Source organism: Pipra filicauda, unplaced genomic scaffold (genome assembly GCF_003945595.2).
Source record: "Pipra filicauda isolate LSUMZ 115617 unplaced genomic scaffold, ASM394559v2 scaffold3_size10097308_pilon, whole genome shotgun sequence".
NCBI classification, from domain to species: Eukaryota; Metazoa; Chordata; class Aves; order Passeriformes; family Pipridae; genus Pipra; species Pipra filicauda.
The window spans coordinates 7945307-7968017 of NW_024104532.1; the positions used below are offsets into that span (position 1 = coordinate 7945307).

The 22711-nt window shown below is 37.9% G+C and overlaps 1 protein-coding gene across 15 annotated transcripts in view; it reads left to right on the plus strand.

Annotated features, from left to right (window-relative positions):
• The window catches only part of TENM2 (teneurin transmembrane protein 2), a 1087321-nt gene that overhangs the window by 864294 nt on the left and 200316 nt on the right, over positions 1-22711 (plus strand). The gene's annotated exons all lie outside the window — the stretch shown is intronic.

A 22711-nucleotide genomic window follows, 5' to 3' on the forward strand; every position in this document is an offset into this window, starting at 1 on the left:
GTGTTTCCAAATCTGTCTGGTTCTGTACTTACAATGTCACATTTAACTAAGATCTGCTATTTTTCAGCAAATGAATTCTTGTCTTTCAGGACACTGTTTCAAAACATTTGCAGCTCTATCAGTCATGGAATCTGTAGTGCTTAGGGTTTTCCTTAGTTTTCTTTCTGTACTTTTTTTTTTCTTTTCATTTTTATTTTCAATTTTAATTTTTATTAGCAGGTGCTGACTTTTCACTTTGAAGGCCAAAAATTGAGGAATGAAGATGCAATCCCTTTTTAGAAATAAAGGCAAAACAAAGGAAGGCTATTATGGCACCTTATATTTCCTATTTCTTTTTCTTTTTTAACAGTTAAATAGACAGGAACTGCACAACATATATCTAAGTTTATATCTTAGATGCAGTTTCTGATCTGCCTAAGGGGTCTCTTTCCTGTAACAATACACCTCTGAACAGTGCTGGGGATACTTGTGGTGTGGAACTGTTGGCTTTTGTGGGTGTTCCCAGCACAGCCTTGTAACAGGGGTGTGTGATGGGAGGATGAGACAGTGAGCAGTGGAAAGATAAGATTCAGAGGGGATATAAGGTAAAACTTTTTCCCTAAGCATTGGATTAGAACAGGTGGCCCAGGGAGCCTGTGCAGTCTCTGTCCTTGGAGGTTTTCAAGAACAGGTTTGCTAAAATCCTGAGCTTGCTCTGACCTCAGAGCTGCCCTTGCTTGGCAGGAGGCTGGACTAGGGACCTCCGGGGAGTTCCTTCCATCCTGAATTATCCCTTAACCCCGTTGAGATATGTTAAAATATAATTGCACAAAGAAATAATGGTTCAGAGATTGAGCGTGCTTCTTTTAATAATGCTTGAATTATGAGAATGGTAAAAATGATGCCCATTTTGAGGGGTTTTTAAGAGGTTCAGGGGGATCTGGGGACCTGCAGACCTCAAAATCTGTGATGGGCAACTCAGTAAAAATTATGGAAGTGGGGAGTGGAGAAGTGGGTATGATTTATCTCTGAATCAGTGCAGTTTCATGCCTGAGAACATTCAAGAGTCCTTTGCAGGGGTCATCCCAGTAAGGGGGATCCGGGTGATTGAAGGGTCTTTGTATTTTCAAAAGAGTCTCAGAAAAATCTGTCACTAAACATTTTTAAGGAAACTAAAGTAACATAAGGGTAAGAGGGGAGGTAAGTGGTTATTTGAAAGGCAGTAAGCAGAGGTTGGAGCTCCCCAATGAATTTTCATGGGACATAAAAATACTTGGAGAAGATGGTGAGCTGTGGGGTAAGAAAGGGATGGCAGGGTGGTAAGAATGAGATCAGCCTGTGAGGAATCACAAAAGCACCTGTGAGACCAAGTAACAGGCAATAAAATGACAGAGGAAATTAGGGCAGAGAAATGTAATGTGATATTCATGGAAAAAGCAGCTCTGGTTCACAGGTTGGTAATGGACCATTACCTGTCTGCAGTGAGGAATTCGGGGTGTGTTTGCTTCCTCTCAGAGCTGGGAACAGCTGAAGAAGGGAATAAAGAACAAAAGAAGGAACATTGTCTAAAGGATGTGGTGGATCAAACATTTTATGAGGGCTTTAAGGGGAATGGGAAAACTAAATGGGAGAGGGATGAAAGAAGTAGAAGCAAATCAAGGTCAGGGAATATGAACTAAAAAAGAGACTTGGAGGATTCTTGAGCAGTTGGTACTTGGTATTTGCAACCCCTTCTGGGACTGAGGGAACCAGCAGGGCTTTTCTTAGGAAGCCAAATGAGGGAAATTGCAGTAAAACAACACCTGAAAATTTGATGGAAGAGCTCTTTGTTTCATTTTGAATAATAATCACTGTTTCTTTATATCCTTAAAAGCTTTGTGTTTGACAATTGTTTCTGTGGGCTGACCCAAGGAGCCTTTTTGGCATGCTCTAAGCTTTGATTTGTTCATTCTATATTTTAGCAGTTTTCCCTCACATAGCCCATTTACTTCTTTAATAAACAGTTGTATAATATATAATGACTTTTAATTTTCAGGGTATAAGAAACAGGTGTCTGTTTTAGTTTTTTTTTTTAAATTTCAGACCATAGACACATGCATCAGTATTTGATCAGCACTGTGTGTCCAATAGCATGAGCTCTTCTGGACTTAATGCATCCTCTGGAAACTAATAGGCATTTTCTAGTGTTTGGTTTGGGGTTTTTTTTGTTTGTTTTTGCTTTTGTTTTTTTGTTTGTTTTTTTTTCTGTAGCTCTCACAATGTTTCCTTTACAGAGTTTATAAGGAAATACCACAGCTAATGATATTTACAATAAGTCTTACCATTTTTTGAGTCTGATCATTATCCTTGAAAGATTTTCAGAGCAGCTTTTACCATCTACACGGTAGGGAAAGATATATCATGCTCTGGTTGTAGGTTTGGGTTTTTTTCCTTTTTTAATTTTTTTTTTTCAATATCTATATCAGTTCCTATGGAAACTTAGCAACATAGATGCAGACATCTGGCAGATAGTAAATAAATGTAAATATTTTGTTTGGATTTGGGGTTGGGTTAAAAAAGAAGATTTATAGATACTTAGATTTAAGGCTTAGATCCCAGATAATCTTTGAATCATTGATAAATATTTGCCAGCGTTTTCTAGGTTCTTCTTTAAACATTTCTATGAGAGTCTTTAAAGTACATGCTGAATATGAAATATTTGCTGAAGTCTTGTACTAATTGCTTTGTAGAAGTGTCCTCTTGTTTGTCTGATTGTATACTTACACTTGCCTCAACCTCTACAATTACAGGTTAGCTCCTCAACAGGTTTAAGATGAATCTTTTTGGTTATGAGGTGATGCTCATCCACGTGTACTGCCCTATGCCCTTCACAATAACCATTCTTAATATATATGGAAAAATCGTTTGCCTAAAAAAAATTACCTAATCAAATCTTCTATCAAATGAGCAATCTATTGTTGATGTTAGGAAGGCCTTTAATCTACAATAAATCTTTGTTAGAACTCATCAGAGCTCCCAGTTTGAGAGAAATGTGATTATAGCACTCTTAAAATGACATTACATCATCGGGTGATTGGTTTATCATTTGGAGAAGTGGCATCAATCATAACCAGCATAACCACACAGTAAATGAATTCAACCTTTCTACTGCAGAACAATGACACAATAATTGCTCAAAATCAGACTTAAAATGAAATCAGAAAATGCACTTTCTTTAAATATGATGTTAACCTAATGGAATATATTATTAAAAATCATGTTTGAGGAAGTTCTGTGTAATTAAAAATATGTGAAAATGTATTCCTTTTTTTCTCTCATTAGAACCTGATTTCAGTTGCAGAATCATTTTCTATGCAACAAGATATTATGCTGGTTTTAATTGAACTCCCATCACTTACATTGCTTGTATTTCTTAATATAATATGCAGCACAATTATATGTGATGAAGGACAAGAGGTTTTTGAAATCTGGTGCACCTGCTGATAGTATTTGAAAAACACAAATATTATAGAAGGAAATGAGACCTTTTATCCTTGAAAAGATAGTGGATTTTTTTTTTCCCTTTTAAAAGAAGGTCAGTTCCTGTCACACCATTTTCTAGGATGGTTTCTTACAGCTAAAGTAGGAATAGGTTTGTTTCTTCTTCCTGTCTGTGTTGTATATATGTTCTTTCTGGTAACATAAGGTGACTCAGCACGTTGGAATGACATTTTAATGCCTTCACTCATAATACAATGTAACAAGTTGTTTTTAAACTTTATATAGAAAAAAGGGGTTTTTGTTGTCTACACCTTTGCTTTTATTATACAGGATTAATTGCTACTAAACCAAACTTTGGACTCTCAACACAATCTTTCATATCTATCTTTCATACAGTGGATCTATAATTGGGCACATTCATCAGCTTCAATTGTTCTTAACAATGAGAAAGTAAAAGTAGAAGCAGAATGTTTTTTGGAGTATTTGGATTTTGGGAAAAAATCACCCTAAACTGTGGTTTAGATGTTGCCATGATTCCCAAGAAGTTGAAGTTTAACTGGAAGGGGGACTGTGACCACTTTTTCAGTGTTAACGTGTCTTTTTGGCTCAGAGACAATGATACAAAGCATTTGGCTCAATGGAACAGTATTTGCCCACAGAGTAGTTTGGACACTGCTTAAAAGACAATTTGCTTGATTTTTTTCACAAGCAATTGTTGGCAGCAAGGAGAGAGAAGCAGGTTGGCTTGAATGAGATAATTGTTGTTCTTTAATGTTGTCTGAGAGTTAAAGTTGAACTAAAGAATATGACTCCTTATGCTTATGACCCTATTATGTGGTAATATTATGTAAAATATCAATATTAATTATATTCAGTATAAATATCTTGAAGGATATCCTATGTTCAACAGTTACAACCTGTCTGTAGAGTCTCATTATTGTTAATGTGTAATTTCCACCACCTTCATGCAGTTTAATCCAGTTTGTTAAAATCTTCTTTTCTGAAAGAAGCCAGGACTTTCATTAGTGCACTGTAACTGGAGGTCTTATTTGAGATCCTCTGTTGAGAGTACTTGGAAGTGTTTGTTTTATAGCCCTCTACAGTCTGGCATCAAATAAAGAAGTAGTTCCAGTTTCTAGTCTATAATGCAAACCCATACAGCAGATATTCATCTTTAAGAAATAAATGAATCCGACAGAAAAATAATTACATCTCCTTCAGGTGATTAAGTATCACCCCCAGCTCAGTGGAGACCACAGTTTCTGTATCTATCAGCTTACAGGACAGAAAATAAAGTAGCAGCAACAAAAATATAGCTCTTTTTTTGTTGTTCTTTTTGGTTTTTTAATCCTCATGAAGGATCGACTTTGGTTTACATAAGACTAAATAAAAGAGTTTGGATATATTAGTGGGTAGCACTTTGCTCTTTTTGCCAGAAAGACATAGGTTTAAACTGTAGATAAGGCACTTGGAGTGCACAGCTGTCCCAGGGTGATAGCCAGTTGCTGGAGGAACTGTTCTGTGATTAACCAGGCACAAAACACTGACAGGAATCTCATGGAGTTCAGCACAGGGAAATGCAGAGGTTATTCCTGGGGAGGAATAACCCCCCTACCAGGACCTGCTGGGACTGACCAGCAGCTCTGCCCTGGGGGGTCCTGGGGAGCAGGGCGTTGACCAGGGGCCAGCAATGTGCTCTGGGGCCAAGCACTGACATTGGTCATGGGCTGGGATCCTTCTCTGCTCTGTGAGACCCTTTTGGAGTGCTGGGTGCAGTTTTGGGCTCCCCAGGACAAGAGGGGCATGAGCTCCCTGGAGCATGTCCAGGAAAGACCTCTGAGGTGCTCCAGGGATTGGAGCATCTGATGCATCATGAGAGGCTGAGAGCTGGGACTGTCCAGCCTGGAGAAGAAAAGGCTCAGGGCAATCTTATCACAGTGGGGAAGAGTAGCAACAAGGGAGACAGGGAATTAAAATCTCCCTCTCCTTGTCAGCGTGACAAGTGGAGCTGTGAGAAGGGCTGTTGTTTTACTTCAGTGCTTGTTGTTGGTTGTTGTGTTTGTTTGCTTTTGGTTTTGTTTAGTTTGGTCTCTGTGCATCACTTCTGAGATGATGCACAGAGGAACAGCAATCAGAAAGAAAATTTTGGCCTTCTCCACTGTCACTTTTTTGTCCTAACTGCTGCATAAGTTTAAGATTTCAGCAGCATCTTTCTGTAACATCTTTCAGAAGATTTCATTGTAGAATTTGTTAAGTTATGCTTAGATCAGCAACAGTAAAAGTCAGTTAAGGTTCCAGGTTTCTTTGGTTTTTTTTTTAATTATTTCAAATACTTTCCTATATATGCCTCAAAAAGGCAGCTGTGTATAAGATTCTGTTTAGGAATAGTACTTCCTATTCAATATACTCACAAGGAAATGCCATAAGGAACTTTCTTCTGATGCCATTTTACAGCAATACAAAAAAGGGTTGTAAATTGAGCATTTTAATTTCTATTTCTAAATTAAGAGTAAATGATGTATGCTTGTTTCTGGGTCAATTGTTGTTACCATTATTGAGCATTTCAGTGCTATGGCCTTTTTCCTACCTTGGCCCCCATGGCTGTTGGGCATTGTCCTGGAAGGAGCAGAAAGCAACACTAATTTGGAGATTCTGTCTTTAACACTTGATGTAGCTCAAGAGCATAAACCACCCCATATTCCTTACTCTTCTCTTCAGCAGATGAGAATCCAATAAAGATACAGACACTAAAGCCTGTTGGTTTCTGGTGTTTATGCTGTCAAGCCTGGCCAAGATTTGAGGTTTTAAGCAATAGTGTCTCTTACCCATGTTGTTTAAACAGTGCAACTATGTAGAAGCAAAGTCTTTTAAGAGGTTTTTTTCTTTCCAAAGTTGTTTCTAACACTTAAATTCTCTAAATCCTTAATGACCAGTCACATTCTCATTCTGTTGCATCTCTTGAGCACTGAGTCTAATTTTAGAGCTTGAACTGGAATTGGAAATGGAGGGAACAGCATGAACTATGTTTTCCCATTGAAACCAAAGGGTGTACTTTTTCTTAAGTATCAGCTCCATGTTGCTGCAACTATTACTGATATTATTGCTGCTGCTAATCTGTGTACCCTGTGGATGATGCCAGCAGATGTCTGAATTTCAGCCAGAAGACGTGATTCCAGATATTAAGATATTGCAGAAACATTATATTTATTAATTTATGAATTTATAATCGTAGCAAACAAATCTCAAACAGAAGGTTCTGTGGTAATAAAAATGATAATGCACTACAAGAAGCTATAGAATGGAAAACAGACTCTAATTCTGTTGTTTATGTATTTGTCTTTTTCTTAAGCTCACCATGGTTTTGAGAGCTGGAAAGGTTTTTCTGAGCTGCTTTTACATCATTTTAATTTAAGGCTTGTAAATGTGTCAAACTGGAAGCCTCTGTAGCAATAAAAGTCCCACAGCAATGCAGCTGCAGCACTAACTTTCCAAGGTTCTCTTTCTCCAGTACATTGCTCAGTTTTCTGATCTCTACCATGATGGTTGGGACACAACTTGGTGACTGTGGCCAGTCAGGCCTCGTTTTTTCTCATTGCTAATATTTATTCTGTCTCCTGGCAGCTGCTTAGAGATCACCAATAACAGTGAAACTTTTGAAAACTTTTGAAGCTTTCGAAACTTAAAGACTAGATACTTTTGCTCTGTGTCATTGCACCAAGAAAATGGGTGCCTAGACTTGGTACCGCACTTGAAAACTGGAAGGCACTGAGGATATTACAATTATAAGCAGAAAAACTCAGTGGTTTTTGCTTTTTCCTTCATATGCTGAGTTCAGACATTTGTGTGTTTTAACTCTGTGTGTAGAAAACTGTTCTTGCTAATGCTCTCTACTGCAAGTCTTGCTGTGTGGGAAGAATTTTTCAGGCTTTGTGATAATTTTGTCTTTTGATCCAGAGTTCTTAATCTTCTGAACTGCATCTCCTTTTCACTGGCAATGGCGTAGTCCTAACAAGTTCCATAGTGGATAGTGCTGCTGTTTATATGGAAAGGCAACATTTAGAAAACATTTCATGTTTTTAGCTGTTACCAACACAATTTGGTAGCTGATTGAAAGTGAAGAGTCGAGCATATGCAAGCTGTTTGCGCTTCAGGGGCTACAAAGTAGAGAACCTAAAATTTAGGGTAAAATTTTTTTAAAGAACTTTTTGCAATATTTGTGCACAGAAGGTTCTGTGGGTGGCTTGGTTGGCTGGTTTTGTAATAACAGAAAGTTATTAACTTCATTCTTTCTCCCTATAAATCCAAATAAGTGCCGTTACAAACGCTTGAAGGCAAGGAGACACTTTTCATCTGAGTCAATAACTTGTCTTATGGATTTCCTGGTTTTGATAAGCTTTATTTAAATGATAAATTGTGCAGTTATCTAGTGCTTAATTATTACTCCTAGTTATAAAATTACATTAATAGATTTACAGTTTTATTTACCCGTTTCTAATATGCTTATAAATATTAGCATTTTATCAGGCAAACCTGTAAATATGTCACCTATTTATCACATTAACATCTCTAGAAACTGAGTTTGTCTTCATATAAAGCAAGATGAAATCAATAGAAATTAGAACTTCTTTTCCTTTAGAAGATATTCAATCTTATTCTAAGAACTGCAGGAGGTGGAGACCTCACCACATCACTGTAAAAACTGCTCAGTGGTTATTAATTATTCTCACTGTTATTTTTTTTTCCCGTATTCATGCCTGACTCTCTGCCTGACAGTTCTCCCATGCATGTCTTCTACATCCCTTCAGCATAAACAGAAAGAGATCTGGACTCTGTCACTTCACTCTGAATATTTTTCCCTTTCTCTTTACCTGCTGCAGCCCTGTTGCCCTCTGGGATCAGGTAGTTTAAAAAGGGTTTGCACATACAGCTTTATTGATGAAACTCTCCACTGAAAACAGGGCTCATTCAAGCAAAATATCCTTTCCTGTTACTCCCTACCCAGTTCCTCAAATGTATTAAGCCATACTGTAAAGAGGACTCCTTTGCCTGCATCACTGCGTCTTCTGCTGCCTTTTGCTGCTGAATGCTGTTGTAGAGCAGGATTTTCTCTTTATAAGTCTCAACTTCAGCAACCTTGTGCAACCACTGCTACAGAAGGAATTTAACAAAAGCCTGTGGTTCCTGCACTAAACAGCTCCTTTATCTGATGCAGGATTACACATCTGCCCTGGGGAAGGGAGCAGGATGGAGGTGCACAACCTCAGGGTTGATGTTGGGAGACTGAGCACATGTTGAGAGGGGCTGTATTCAGAGCTGAGCATGAGGTTTCTTTGGGTCTCTCTGTGCTGATGCTCTGTGCTTGCACCATGTCTGCCCTGATATGGCCAGTGCAATCTAAAAAGTCAGGAACTGAAGTGCAAGTCTTGAAATGGCCAGTTCCTGTGTTCTTTGTGATTCCCATGATGTCTGAAATCATCACGTACTAAAACCAAAGATGAGGGGTTATAGCTTTTTCTCATGTAAGCTAATCAACCAAACAATATTGCCTTTTTTATTACATTACAATTATGTCTAATTTATTTTTCTGCCAGATTCTTACACAGAAAAGCTGAGGACTTTGTTTATATATGTTAATTACTGCCCTGAGTAAATGCTTACTTTTTCAGATCACTTGATATCAAAGCATGGAGGGAATCCTGCTCCGTGTGGTCAGCTCCCCAAATGATTCCACAGCTCAGTCTGTGACATCCACACGTGAATGAAATTTTGTCTCTTGCTCTGTTCTGTTTGGAGTTCTGTGTCTTCTTCCAGTCTGCAGCAATGTTGCACTTGCTGCCAGTTCCCAAGGTTGCTTTTATTGCAGTGACCTTTTCCATCCACCTAGGATGCTATTTGTCATTCCACTCTCCTTCCATCCCTGCCTCGCCCCACCAAGGTATTGCCTCACACATTGCTGCTGTACAATAGTTCCTCTCTGTTTTAATGAATTTTTGCTGGGCTGGAACAGTGTGATTTTTCAGTAACTGAGCTTTTCTCTACTTTTATTCAGGTTAGATCTAGTGATTTGTGAAATAAATAAATCCATACCTACAAGCAGAACCATAACAGCATCTTTTGTGACTGTAGTGATAACTGATACTCACCTTACATATTTTGGATCTGAAAAAAACCTAGTAAGTCAAAAGGAAGGAAAATTGGCAATTTGGTATGGAATTGGTGCTGTTTTGAGAAGACTCCTTGTCCCTCGTGCTATGCTAATTTAGGAGCAATACCTAGAACACTAGAAAATTAATAACTTTTTATAAATTACTAAAAAGTAACGTGTGGGAATAGAAACCTATATATACCATATCCCTAAAAGTTAGGAGCTCTTTAATCTGCTGACAGATCTTTCAAAAATCTGCAAAAGAGGGACTGGCTTGCTGTGAACTACCATGTCCTAGAAATTCCATTCATAATAACAGAAAGTTCAGTATTATCTCATTACTCCCTAAGAAAAAACATTTATGACCTTGTTATTTTGAAAGGCCCTTCCTTCTTGGTCTTCAGTCTTCAGACCTGGAGGACTGTTGTTAGTATGGAATAAAATGGGAAGTCCCAACTCCAAATCCACACGATCTGGGAAGAACTCAGAACTCTGGACTTTAATATTGCATACTGAATGAATTAAATCTGTAATGTATATGCCGTGGTAATTATTTTTGGGTTTACAAATAACATATTCTACTGGAATCAGCAGGAATTTTGTACACTAAACGCCAGGCTAAGTCCTCAGTTATGTAATGAGGTGTGAAACATTCTGCCTAAAAAAACAGTGTTTAAGCCTGTTGGTTATTACTTGTTCTCACAAACAGGTGGATAATTGTTTTACTTGGCACAAATCTGTCAATTATAGGGATTAGCAAACACAAAAAGGTGTCAAATCTTTGTTAGTTTGTGAGCTTTAGGTTTCTGAAAACATAATTTGCAAAAGTGAAGAGAAGGGAGTTTGGGGAGTTTGAGCTCAAGTAGTAAATGATGGCTTGGAGTTATTCCATCAAGTACTGGGACTGGGCATATAAATGCTTAGTGACCCTGCAATGCAGGTTTCATCATCTCCTGGCACTATGTTTTTCAGTGTAGCTGAAAAACTTGCTTCAAAACCAAAAGGGAGTAATGTGGAAGCCAAAGAAATAAAAAGGTAAAACTTAAGAGGGATGAAACAAGAAATCTGGACTTTTTAAATTAGCATATTTGGTTAGGAAGAGCAATATGAAGCGCTTCAATGTAAAGGAAAATGTGGGTTGGGTTTTTTCCCCTTATAAATTTCAAACTTGTTGTTTAACTTTTCAGTGTGGGTTAAAAAACAAAAAGTAAAAACAGACTTAAATCCTCAAAATGAGAGGTGAAAAAAATTTGCTTAAAAATCTTCCAAGTGAAATGATTCAGCATTTCAAAAATCATTATAGTTTATGCATTTGCTAAATCTTTTGTCCCTCCCTCCTTTAGCTTTTCTAGCTAAAAATGTAGAAAAAATTCTATTAGATAATCATGAATAGTTTGTCTCCTTGTGATCTCAGGCAGGCATTTGGCAGAAACCAGGTAAAGAATAGTTATTAATTGGAAAATCCATGAACTTATTAGACATGGCAAGGCCAGTCAATTATACTTGTGAGTGCTCTATGCAGCTGGAGAAGATGGTGCAGAGAAAATCAGGCTGCCTTGAAGAAAAGGAGGAATTTCTGAGCCTCTTGAGTTTCCAATTTGAGACTGATTTGAAAGCATGATGAGATTATGGAGACTGATGTGTGTAAACAGACTGAGAACTGGTGGTTCTGGTGCTGCAGAAAGACCAGTGAGGGACTGTACTTATAAAACTAGTCTAAGGAAAAGACTCAAAGAGTCTGGCTAGAAACCAACCTCCTAAAAGTGCTCTGTCAGCAGCTCAAGCCCAGTCCCTCTCACAGGTAGCCCAGCTGTTCTTCCAAATGATTTACAGAAAAAAGGTATATAATACAAATCACTAGCAATCATCATCCAGAAGTACATGAATGGCCACAAAACTTATTTCTTCCCTTGCTCTCCAACTACAGGCCAGTTCTAAATATTTTTCTTTTTCCTTCTTTTTTTTTATTGATGACAGCTGGAAGGATTCCACATTCTTCATTCTAACTCCTCTGAGATCATGCCAGAAACACAAATGCATTAGGGAGTCGTGTTTCATTTTCTTTTTTTGGAACAATTTCCATTAATATCCTGCTGTCACAAAGCAACTGGTGCTGTTTCACAGCTCTTTATCGTGGCAGTTTTATTCTGGGGAGCTGCAGCAATTGCTTGTTGGGACCAGGAACCCCAACAGCTCAGGTGACCTCTGGTAAAACTCATCAGTCAAGTTTGGTGCAGCTGATGCCAATTTCTTCTTTTTTAACCTTTAAATTTCCTTGAGGAAACCAGTACTGGCTGTTCCTGCTGGATCAACAGCCTCTGCATTCCGTGGTTTCTTCATGCCATAATATAGGTTGGTTTATAGAATAGTATTTCCTTTATAGGATACACGGATTCAATTCAAATTTCCAATTTCCAGAGGGGTCTGGAGGCAGAAATTCAGAGTCTGGGCAGCTGCTTTGGTGTTTGTTCTCTCTGGGTGTTGGGTTTGTCTGGTTTAGGGAGGAGGGTAGGATACATGTTGGTTTAGGTTGGGTTTTTTGTTTGTTTTTTCAACTAGATGGTTGATTATATACATTAAATATTTTGTCTTCTGTCTGGAAATCTAAATTTTTGAACTGTTTTTTAATAACAGATCTATTAGGTGCATTTGATTAACAAAACAAGTACGTTGCTGTTGATTCTTTTCAGGAATTAATGCTCTATCATGCTGATTTAAATTAACAGGATCTACAGTATTATCACTATCAGGTTTCAGTCTGTGGAAAAATTTCTCAGTTTAATTATTTTTAATGCTCTCGGGTGGTTTTATGAGAAAGCATCTAAACAGTCTGAGAAAACTGTAGTGAAATGATATAATTTCAGATTGTGGTTTCAATGTAGTGTTGTCAAAGAACAGGAACATAATAAATAAAATCAGTGAACTTAAAAAGGAGAACTTCCCCCTCTAGCTTTTCTAACTCTGCCATGTGTTTTCTAAAACTCTCTGTATCTCCCTCCATTAGTCTCCAATCTGAGCAAATGTTAGACATCTGTTTCTTTTTTCAGATAAAAGTTTTTATTTTCTCACTGCAGAGCAAACACAGAGCAAATGTCCTACATGGAGGCATTTATTTCTTTCCTCAACTACCCAACAATGAGAGCCATGGCTCCCCAGTGTTCCTAGAGAAACTACCAGGTTCTATATGAAATTCTGTACATATTTTCATAAGATTTGATGCTTTCTCCACCTTTGATTTGCATTTTGAAATCGGTTGAAGACAGGAGACGTCGCTAATTTAGTAGCATGATAACAATACGTGAATGTTCCTAAATATTCCCATGAGTAGAACTCCCAGCAGTGGAGGATGTTTATGGCAAATTGCTCAAACAGAGAAGGACCTGTGGCTCAGCTCTGCCAGGCTCCATGAAATTAAAGGGAACGGATTTTTCTTACAGCTCTCCCAGCTGCTTTTTATTAATCCGTGTTATTAGATGACTGTTACAGGCTCTCTAATGATTTCTTGGTTGTACCCTATTCATCAAAATTCACATAATGAAACCACTCGCCTGCTTTTATTTATTCTTAAATCTCGTTTGAGCCACTAACTCGGTGTCTGGTGCTACTTTTAGCACCTTTTCACGTGGTGATCTCTGTTTCACAGTTACATAACGTAAACCAAAAGAAAATGGGCTCCATAAATGAACTCTCATTGCTAAGCAACTTGACATAAGGATGTTAAACCCACTTACACTTACAGGTGATGCACATCAAAATATGGATAGTTTTTACGTTGTCTTGATGTAAACTTTAAGATTCTTTTGGTGGAAATTTTTATGCCACAGTTTTTTATCCAAAAGCCTTAAAAGCTTATTACAGGATTTGAAAAAGAATAGATAATCAAGCTTAAAATAGTAGATTTATTACCTGGTCCACTGCAAACATTTTGTACTAGTCAAGACTCAGAGGCAGTGTTATGAAGTTTTTGAATTTAGAAACAAACATCAGGTTCCTGTGTTTTCATTTATCTCTGTTGAATCCTTTTCATGAGACATTTGAGATTTAATACTGGTAAATGTTAAATCACCAGGGGAAAAAAAAAAGAAGTAGAGTTTTCTCAAAGATGAGACAAAATAAGAAATATCAGGCTGTTGCTTTTAAGGAAAGTAAAGTTTTCTGAGTACTGAAAGAGCTCCAAAAAAACCATGGGAACACTTAGATGTCAGTGGCTCAGAGCAACATATAGTTCTGCTGTGTCATTGTAGGAAATTGTTATGTATCACATAGGCATTATTGAGGTAATCAATTCATCAGAAATTTGCATATAATTAAAACTGCGTAAGTAAAGATTTCCGGAAATAAAATTCTGTATCCACTTATAAACACAACACTCATGATGGAAAAAAACTTTGTGCAATGAAGGAAATTAAAATAGCAGTGGGTTTCTAGTTGAACTTGGAATGTCCAAGTGTCTTCTGAAAAAGTAATGGAATTTCACAGGTCTGATTTACTGGCACATTTTGGGTGGACATGGTTATGCTCAAATATTACATTACCCAGTATGTCACGTGATAACAGGTTGTATCCTCTGGAGATCCAATGGAATATTGTGACAACTGTCAGTAAAGCAAATATCACTGGCCAGTAGAAGAAGATGGTCATTAGGAAGAACTGGGCAATTAACACCTGTGCTTACTTGTTTCACTGCTCCAGAAAATGGGTCCAGGAGACCTGATAATGCAGGGGATGAGCTGGCAGTTAAATAGGTGCACATAAGTATTCATTTTGTTTATAAACCTTCAAAATCTTGCAGCCTTTAAAGTGATCGTTATCTGTAAACTTTTATCGGTAACGTGATAGAAAATTGTGAAAGAATTTAGCAGAGTTATCCTATTGAAAACAAAAAAAATTAAGTATTCTGTAGGATTGTTATTTTATTAGAGTGGTTGAATTTGCCAGTTAGGAATATACTTGAGGAGTCTTTGAAGATGATTTAATTTTCGAATATGATGGACTGTATAGCTCCAATCTTATATGTGGCCATTAGTTTAGAGGAAAAAAAGGCTATTTATTTGGAATCCTTACTTTTTTTCTCATGAGGAAAATAAGTCAATCCCTGTTTTTAAACCACTAAGCACTATTTTTAACCCCACTGTTAAATTATTTTAAGGCTATTATAACTTTTGCTATTAGCAGGGTTTCAGCACATATTACTTAATAGATATTTATATCACTAGATGTATTTGGTTATTTGTGGTTTGCCCATATCCAGCCTGGAGACCTATGTAGTTCATAGGTGATTTTAATATCAAACATGTATATATACATATATACATGACTATAATCCCTGTGGGTCATGTTCTCCTTCCCATTTATAGAGGTACTTATGTGGTGTTACCTGGAGTGGGAAAAGCACACTCTGCTGCACAGTTTACTTGGCCTGTATTTGTCAGTGCCCAGCAGATGGTGGAGACTGTATGTCTAAATTAATGGAAACAAAAATTGCAAGAAAAACACTATATCCAGAGAAATGAAGTCACATAAACTTAAAAAAAAAAAAATCAATTAATACGAGCCAAGAAATGATGGAAAGGTGGGTGATGACTGAGCCGTTAGTGATGGCAGGACTTTGAGGCATTCTTAAAAATTGTATTCTGTGCCAGATTTCTCAGGAGTTTCAGCTGTCATTTAATCACTCAAATCAGCTTTTAGAGTTTCAGAGGGTCAGAGGAGAGAGAGCTATAGTTCATTTTGAAAACATGCTCATTGTTCAGGCAATTGCTCTTAAAAACCTTACTCCACAGTATTGAATAAGCTGAGAATTGCAATTTTCAGATTTCTGCCTGAAATAGCCTTTGGAGGAGTCCTGTTTAAATCCTCAATTCTTCTTTACTGAGGAGAACAAGGGATCATATAAACATGTTCTCAGATATTTTCATGTCAGAAATGATGTGAAAGCATCTTATCCGTCCTTTACTTCCATTATCTCATGTTGGCTAGAAATTATGTCTGACACGTGGTAATATAACCTTGAAATTCATTAGTCTGGTAGGTGGGAAATGTACAGATGGTGGAGTTTGGCAAGTGATTTTGGTAAAGGTCTTCTCCGTTTGAAGTCAGTGATTTGATCGTTGCTTTATTTATCACCGGTTTAGTGTAATTTAAATGAAAACTTAATTAAGCGAGCTTTGATTGAAATTCCATACGAAGAATGTAACTGTTGGTAAATGATAATTACTCTCAGAATTGCTAAAGTATTAAAAATGACAGAATGTCTCCTATTACCTGTCTGGCCGCTTTTTTTTCAGCAGTACCTCTCCAACTCCTCCACTGTGTTTTTCAGAGTGTGCTTTTATGTGATAGTGTTCTGTCCTACCAAATTACAGCCTGGTTTAATTACAAACAGCTCTTCAAAACCTCTGAGTGAACCTCAAATTTTCACAATTATATACATTAGTTCTTAGACGTTTCTGCTGCTGTCATTTATCAAGTGCTTGAGCTTATTCAGCATCAATAAACAGAGTCAGGACTGGAAATGTGGGGGTTGATGTTTAGGTGTAATGATGGAAGGGCAAGCAAGAGGCTGAAGGGAAGAATGCCAAGGCCCTTGAGTTTATTAAAGAGGGAGGTTGAGCAGGAATAAGGAAATGTTCTTTGGGGTGATAGGGGGCTGAATTAGAAATGAGACACAGTGCATTTGTAATGTGTTTGAAGTTACCTCCGAGGATCAACCAGTGAATAAAATCCTCACTCTGAGTGAGGTATTTACATTTATAGCTGCAGTTCCCTGAACCTGTGTCATCATCTCTATATATTGATGTGCCCATACACATATGTCCATGGTCACATATGTTATAAATATAAAATGTCCAGTATAGATTGACTTACTGTACGTATATATTATGTATATAACAAAAATGAAAGTGGAGGAATCAGGGATTTTTTTAAAATTATGGAGAGTCTGGGTATTTGGAAAATTGTTCTGGACAAAGCAAGGAAAAGGGCATTATCTGTAATTAGAAATAATAATGTATAATTGGTTCATTTGCCATATTTCTACAGTTCTGATTTAGTTGAACAATGTGATCATTATGCCACCAGTTTTCAATAGAGGTGTCACAATGAAAAATAATTGCAATATTCCACAATATTAACTGTACCCTAATTGCAAAAGTTTTGAAATATAATTACCATGAAAGCTAATGCGACAGGGAACATTAAGCATAATTAGTGTATTTTAAAAAAGGGGAAAACTGTTAGAAGCTTGTTATTGTCTCATAAGGTAGCTTCAAATTAGCTGGATGCAGAGCACTTTCATCTAGGTTTTCTATAATTTTGGTTATTAGCACAGACTGCAATAAATTTATTTGACACAGCCCACACCTGCTAACCCTGCAGGAAGGAATTTCTAATGTGCACAGGACCCAGGTTTCTCACAAAATCTGTCACAATTTCCTGGGAGGTTGCACTGGATAAGGCTTAGGTGGGGGTTGGTTTGGGGGGGTGTTCATTTGGGTCTGTTTGTTTTTTTTTTCAAATAAACACTCATGCTGCTACCCTGCTCCAATTTCATTGTTTTTTAGGAAATTTCTGCTAAAAGACACACAAAAATGCTACTATGAAGCACTTCAAACAAATCATTATTACACATCAGAACCATGTTCTGAAAAAAATATATAGTATATTACTTATCTGTTTTCTCTACAGAACTGGATGCTTTTACATAAAGCATGGATGTTCACCCTTATAATTATTTTTTGAAACAAAGAAAAACAACCTATCAAAGCTCTTATGTACTTGAAATGTTTCTGTGCCCCTAGAGCAGGGGAGAGGATCCAAACCATAAGAAGCAGTCCTGGATCTCTGTGAGATTGAGTTTTCTGTAGGAAACATCAAGAGATTTTTCCTGTTGTTTTTTGGGTAATGTTTTGCAGGTAGAAACTTAATGGTTTTTCTGGTTTTGCTGTGTTTCAAAATTATTGAAACATGATTTTTGGAATAAGCTAGATCAAGTTTACAGAGGAACACCATTGGCTTAAGTATTAGTAGTGGACATGGATTTAAGAAACACTTCTTTTGTTTGATCTTAAATTACTATTAACCACTCAGGCTACTTTTCCTCATCTCTGTTGTTATTGCAGATGTGTAACAGATTTCTTTTTAGAAGGAAATTAGCTCATACATTAGGTAAAATTTTGGGTTAGGTAGTGCAACTAATTTTTCCCTATAATCTTCTCAAATTAGCATCTGATGCTAATTGTTGAAAGTGTAATTTATGAAAACTTGTTGTTTTCAGTTCAACTCCAGTGATTTTTAATCTCTTCATTGTCTATCACCAGCAAATGCCCTAACATTCTTCCTAGGACAATTTAAGATCTTATGGAAACATGTAAGAAAGTTTCTTGGTTTTTTCTGTTGAAAGTAATTCTTTAATTTAAGCCTAGGACAGAGCTTGGTTCTGCAGAAGCAGTGGAAAGTTTAAAACTGAGGAAAAACGTTAAGTTGTGGAAATCCAAGTGATGTTTATAGTGTGCATTGTGGAACTCAGCCATCTGAAAGAAAGTAGGGAGAACAGGAACCTGTTCTTTCTTTTAAAAGTTAAATCAGTGCTTTTTTTTTTAGCCTAAGCCCATTTTCTATAAATTTCTGTCCTGCAAGGTTGAGGGGTTTAAGTTCTGTTAAACTGTACATATGAAAATCTGCAGATATTTCTGAACAGCCATTTAGTGTACCTGTTCTGGAGGTTAGAAAGTCTTAGTAGAATTCTTCCAGCTAGGAAACAGCACTGCAGAGCTGTCAAACCAGGGGGCCAGGATCCGAGCAAGAAGTGGGAATGTGTGATGTAATCCTTGGAACCACAGCCAGTGGTGAGTTAGGTGATATTAGGAATCATGCTGTGTTCTCACTTATATCCTTTCCATTGACTTAAATGAAATAGATTACAGACTGTTCAGTGTTTGTTTAATGAAAATTAGTCACCCTAATTTTTAACTTTGAGTAAAGGACAGAAAAAAAAAACAAAAACAAAAAGAAACCACATCTGAGCCACAGGAGAGTGTGCTCTACATTTCCTAAAAGGAAGAACATGAGCTGTAATGTGTAGGGCTGGAATACCTTTATCCCTTCATTTAACTGGATATATCCCTGTTTTACTTTATAACTATGACCCTTAGATGTGCACAGTTCCTCCCCATCCTGCTCAGCCCATGCTCCTGCCTGCCCAGAAGCTGTGATACTGCAGCACGAAGATGCACTCAGGTTAATCAGTGGTGCTGATAAGCAGCAAGCCTCAGATCCAGGCTTTTCCAAAAAGCCTCCATTTCTGAGTGTCTCAGTAATGATGCCTACATTGAGAGCCCTTTCTTTTGATTATTCACCAGTGCTGAGACTTATGGGCAAAACGTTGCCTTCATTTGGCAGCACAAGTCAGCTCTGCCTTAGCTCAAACTGAGCTGATTGCTGTGAGCAGCCACAGCTGAACCCTCCCTGTCCCTCCAGTAAAGGAGCTGACTGATCTCACTTCTACAGAAGACTGACACCTTTTGCTTAAAATGCATTAGTGTTTATAAAGCACCTCGTTTTCATCAGTGATACACAGCTTCATGGTGGTGTACCTGTAGGTGCAGCCTCGTGTGTGTCACCTGCCAAAGTGCAGCACTGGCCAAGTATCATGTTTGGTAAAGTAAGAGAGCCTTTGATTACTTAGAGAGTGCCAGAGCCAGCTGTGAAAGGGTTCATTCATACACAAAGGCTATTGTAGTCCTAGGTTGGAATCTTATTTTCATCACTGGTTGCCACCAGCCTAACGCTGGGCTGCTTTCCCTTCCCCTGGCTTCACGCTGCTGCTGCTCTGCCTTGCTTTGTGCCAGCTCCAGAAGCTCTCTCGTTGTTTGGATCATCAAAGAGCCTGTCACAGCCCGGGTACAAGGTTTGTTCCCACTTGGACCAGCGGGCTGGTGGTGTCACTTGCCAACAGAAAAGGAAGAGTCTGGGGCTCTTTTGGCAGCACTCTGGACTTTGTCAAAACCAGCTGGAAGGCTGCACTCTTAGAGATATTTGTGCAGAGATGAGCTTGTAATTAGCTCTGCTTTGGACCCACTGTCAGTGTCTCCTTTGGAGGATGTCCTGCCATGCTGAGAGGTGCTGCTCCTTAGCCATCTTTTCATGTGTAAGTCTGAACTGATTCTCCTTGCTGAGCTCTCTGGGCCACATGTCAGAAACACTCTATGCCTTTTGCCAGTCCTTTCTGATACAGAACTCTGTACTGTACTGCATCTCTTTTATTTTCGCCTTTCTGTGCTGCTTTTGTTTTTTGATTCCTTCCCACCTCCTCTTATTCTTCCTTCTCCCAGCTGTCAGTAATGGGTCAGTTCTTACTGCAGCCATGGCAGAATCACAGTGTCTTCTGGCAGCAGGTACAAAATAAGAGAGATCACCCCTCCCAATCAACTTAGGGCTCTGCTCTCTTTTCGGATATCAAATCTGATGTATCTGTTCTTTTGCAAACAACTTTAAGCTGTGTGCCAGACTTGCATTGATTCATTATTTAATGCTTACTGTTAACTCCTTGGCGTAATTCCCCTGTTATTTATTATATAAAACATTATTTCATTAACTAGATTGAAACAGATGAGGGTGGAGAACAGAGCTCTGTCAGACAAATTTAAATAAGTATTCAATATTCAAAATCGAGCTTGAGATTTTCAGGAATTAATCTCCATTTAGGCTCCTTTTTAAAAAAGAATAATTTCTTTCTCTTTTTCCCTTTGCTCTTAGCATGTATGCAACTACTCATGCATACAAAGAAGCATGTCAATACTGAAAACTGCAGATTTTTTTTTTATACAGTTTATTTAGTAAAGAAATTGGGCCTCTCGTGATCACCACAATAAACATCTCTTCTTACTACTGTTCAGCATATCTAGATATGAGATGCACCTTCTTGCCTTTTGAAATTGTCTTTGAAAGTGAACATAGTCAGTTGTGGTGCTAAGAGTTTGTTTTTCAGAAGGATTGCTTTGGAGGGGAGGATGATGCTGCTGTGCCTGTGGGATTGCTCCCAGCTCTGCTGCACCTTCCTGCAGTCTCTGTTGAAACATCTCTGGATAAAGTGAGAAAAATGCTCAGATGTATATTTTGTTCTTGATATATTTGGGACGAGTTGTGGATCTCTAACTCACTATATTTCAGCTTGTTCAGTGGTTTGGAACAAAAGAACTGGCTGGTGGAAAGAAAAAAAATCACATTATGTCTGAATCAGTCACCTACTCCTGCTGTTCCCCACAAAACCTTCACCAGTAGGTCACTGGGGATGTTCTTTTCTTCAGTTCCCTGAAGAGCTCATGATCTGTCCCTACTGTTTGTAGCAAACCAAAAATTAGACATCTGAATCTTCTTCCATCTTCCCCTTCTTTTGTCCCTTTACTGCATAGTTTAGATTGAGAGAGTATTAAAATAAGATACCAAACCCCAGTTGCTTCAGTCTCTCTGTTGAGCAGGGAGGGTGCCTTCATTAATTATCATGAGATTTAGTTCAGTTATCACCTTAGCTCCTAAAACACAGAGCCTTGAGGGGAATATCAGCAACTAATTTGTGTTCTGCGCTTCACAGTGTACAGGAACGCACAGTCCTCTTCTCATTAAGATTTTCTACTTATTTTTCATGTGGGTTTCAAGTCAGACATTTCCTGTTGGGATTTTCTGCCATATAAAGCTGTCCATTTTTTATTTCCACCAACTGTGCATTTGAGGAGGACACAGCAAAGTTTATGAATCACTTCTCCTTGACAGATCACAACCACCACAATAATCTGCCACATAGCCAACAGCAGCAAGTGAATGATATTAGCTCTTAACTCTCCAGAAAACTCTGTTCAGTAATTAAACATTAAGCCTCTGATGCCTATCATCATTCTCTGCCAAGACCCTTTACAATACATGTTTTCTATGTTCAGGTAATGATATTAGAGATGATAATTTATTCTGGAAATGTAGCTATCTGAGAAGAGTGAATTTGTTGAAATCAGAATTTCATTTATGAGCTGGCTTTTCAGGACTTTTCTCCTAATTCTGACGTTCACCATGCACAAATATTTATTTAGTTAAAAAAATCCTCTGAACATAGGATAATTGACAAAGAGTGATGAAAAGAACAATATTTAGAACTGTGGCACCAGTAGCAGTGTATAATGTAATGCAGAAATCTGCCTTCATTCAATAAGGACAAATGATCCAACAGCACTTCAAGCTTTGGGCATCATTTCCAAGTTAATCTGCTCTGCTTTGGTGTCAGCATAAAATTGAGTTCAACTCACTAGCAGCTCTGGAATCTTCAAATAAAAATTCAAACTTGTAACACATACAGCACTGTTGACAGAAACTGTGAAGTCTGTTTTCCATCAGTGTGTGTACATAGCTCATTTAATGTTATTGTGATGAAAAATAATAAGAATAACCCTCATAAATTAATAGCTGTGTGTTGTTTGGTAGCAGCCACAGCTCCTGCTCACCAGCTGAAGCTGTCAGTCTCTGTTCGCTGGTAGCAATTTTCTATTTCACAATGAAATGGCCAAAGAAAATAAAACATACAAAACTTTAAAAGATCTGAAGCTTGAAGTTGCAAAATCAAGCCTGTAGAAGCTTGTTAATTGTCTGTGCAATCTGAGTTTGCCCAGTCTTTTACACTATAATGCCTTGTACCAAAAGCTGGAGCCCCGTTGTGCCCCCTCAGCCCCAGTGGGTTTGTAGCCAGCCTTGATATGTGCCCAAGGTCCCAGGGTATTCCTCCCCACCATTCTCCTGGTGATGCTTTTTCAGCTTTGATATTTATTTAGTACACAGTCTGCTTGGCTGTCTGGACCTAATTCTTATTTCCCTTGCTCATCCTCTAGTGATTCTTATGAACTGACTTTCCCTCTTTAATTTGTCTGGCTCGGTGTGTGGGGTTGTGTTGTTTTTTCCTCACCCTTCTCAATAGTTTTCAGTTCCTCTTCTGGGATCTTCAAATGTCTTTTTCCTCTCTGTTAGGTCTGCTTTTCTGTCTTATTTCTCCCAGTACCTCAGTGTGTTCTCTCATTGCTTCCATCCTCCTGACACCTTTCCATTTCCCAGCTCCTCCTCCAGTTCCAC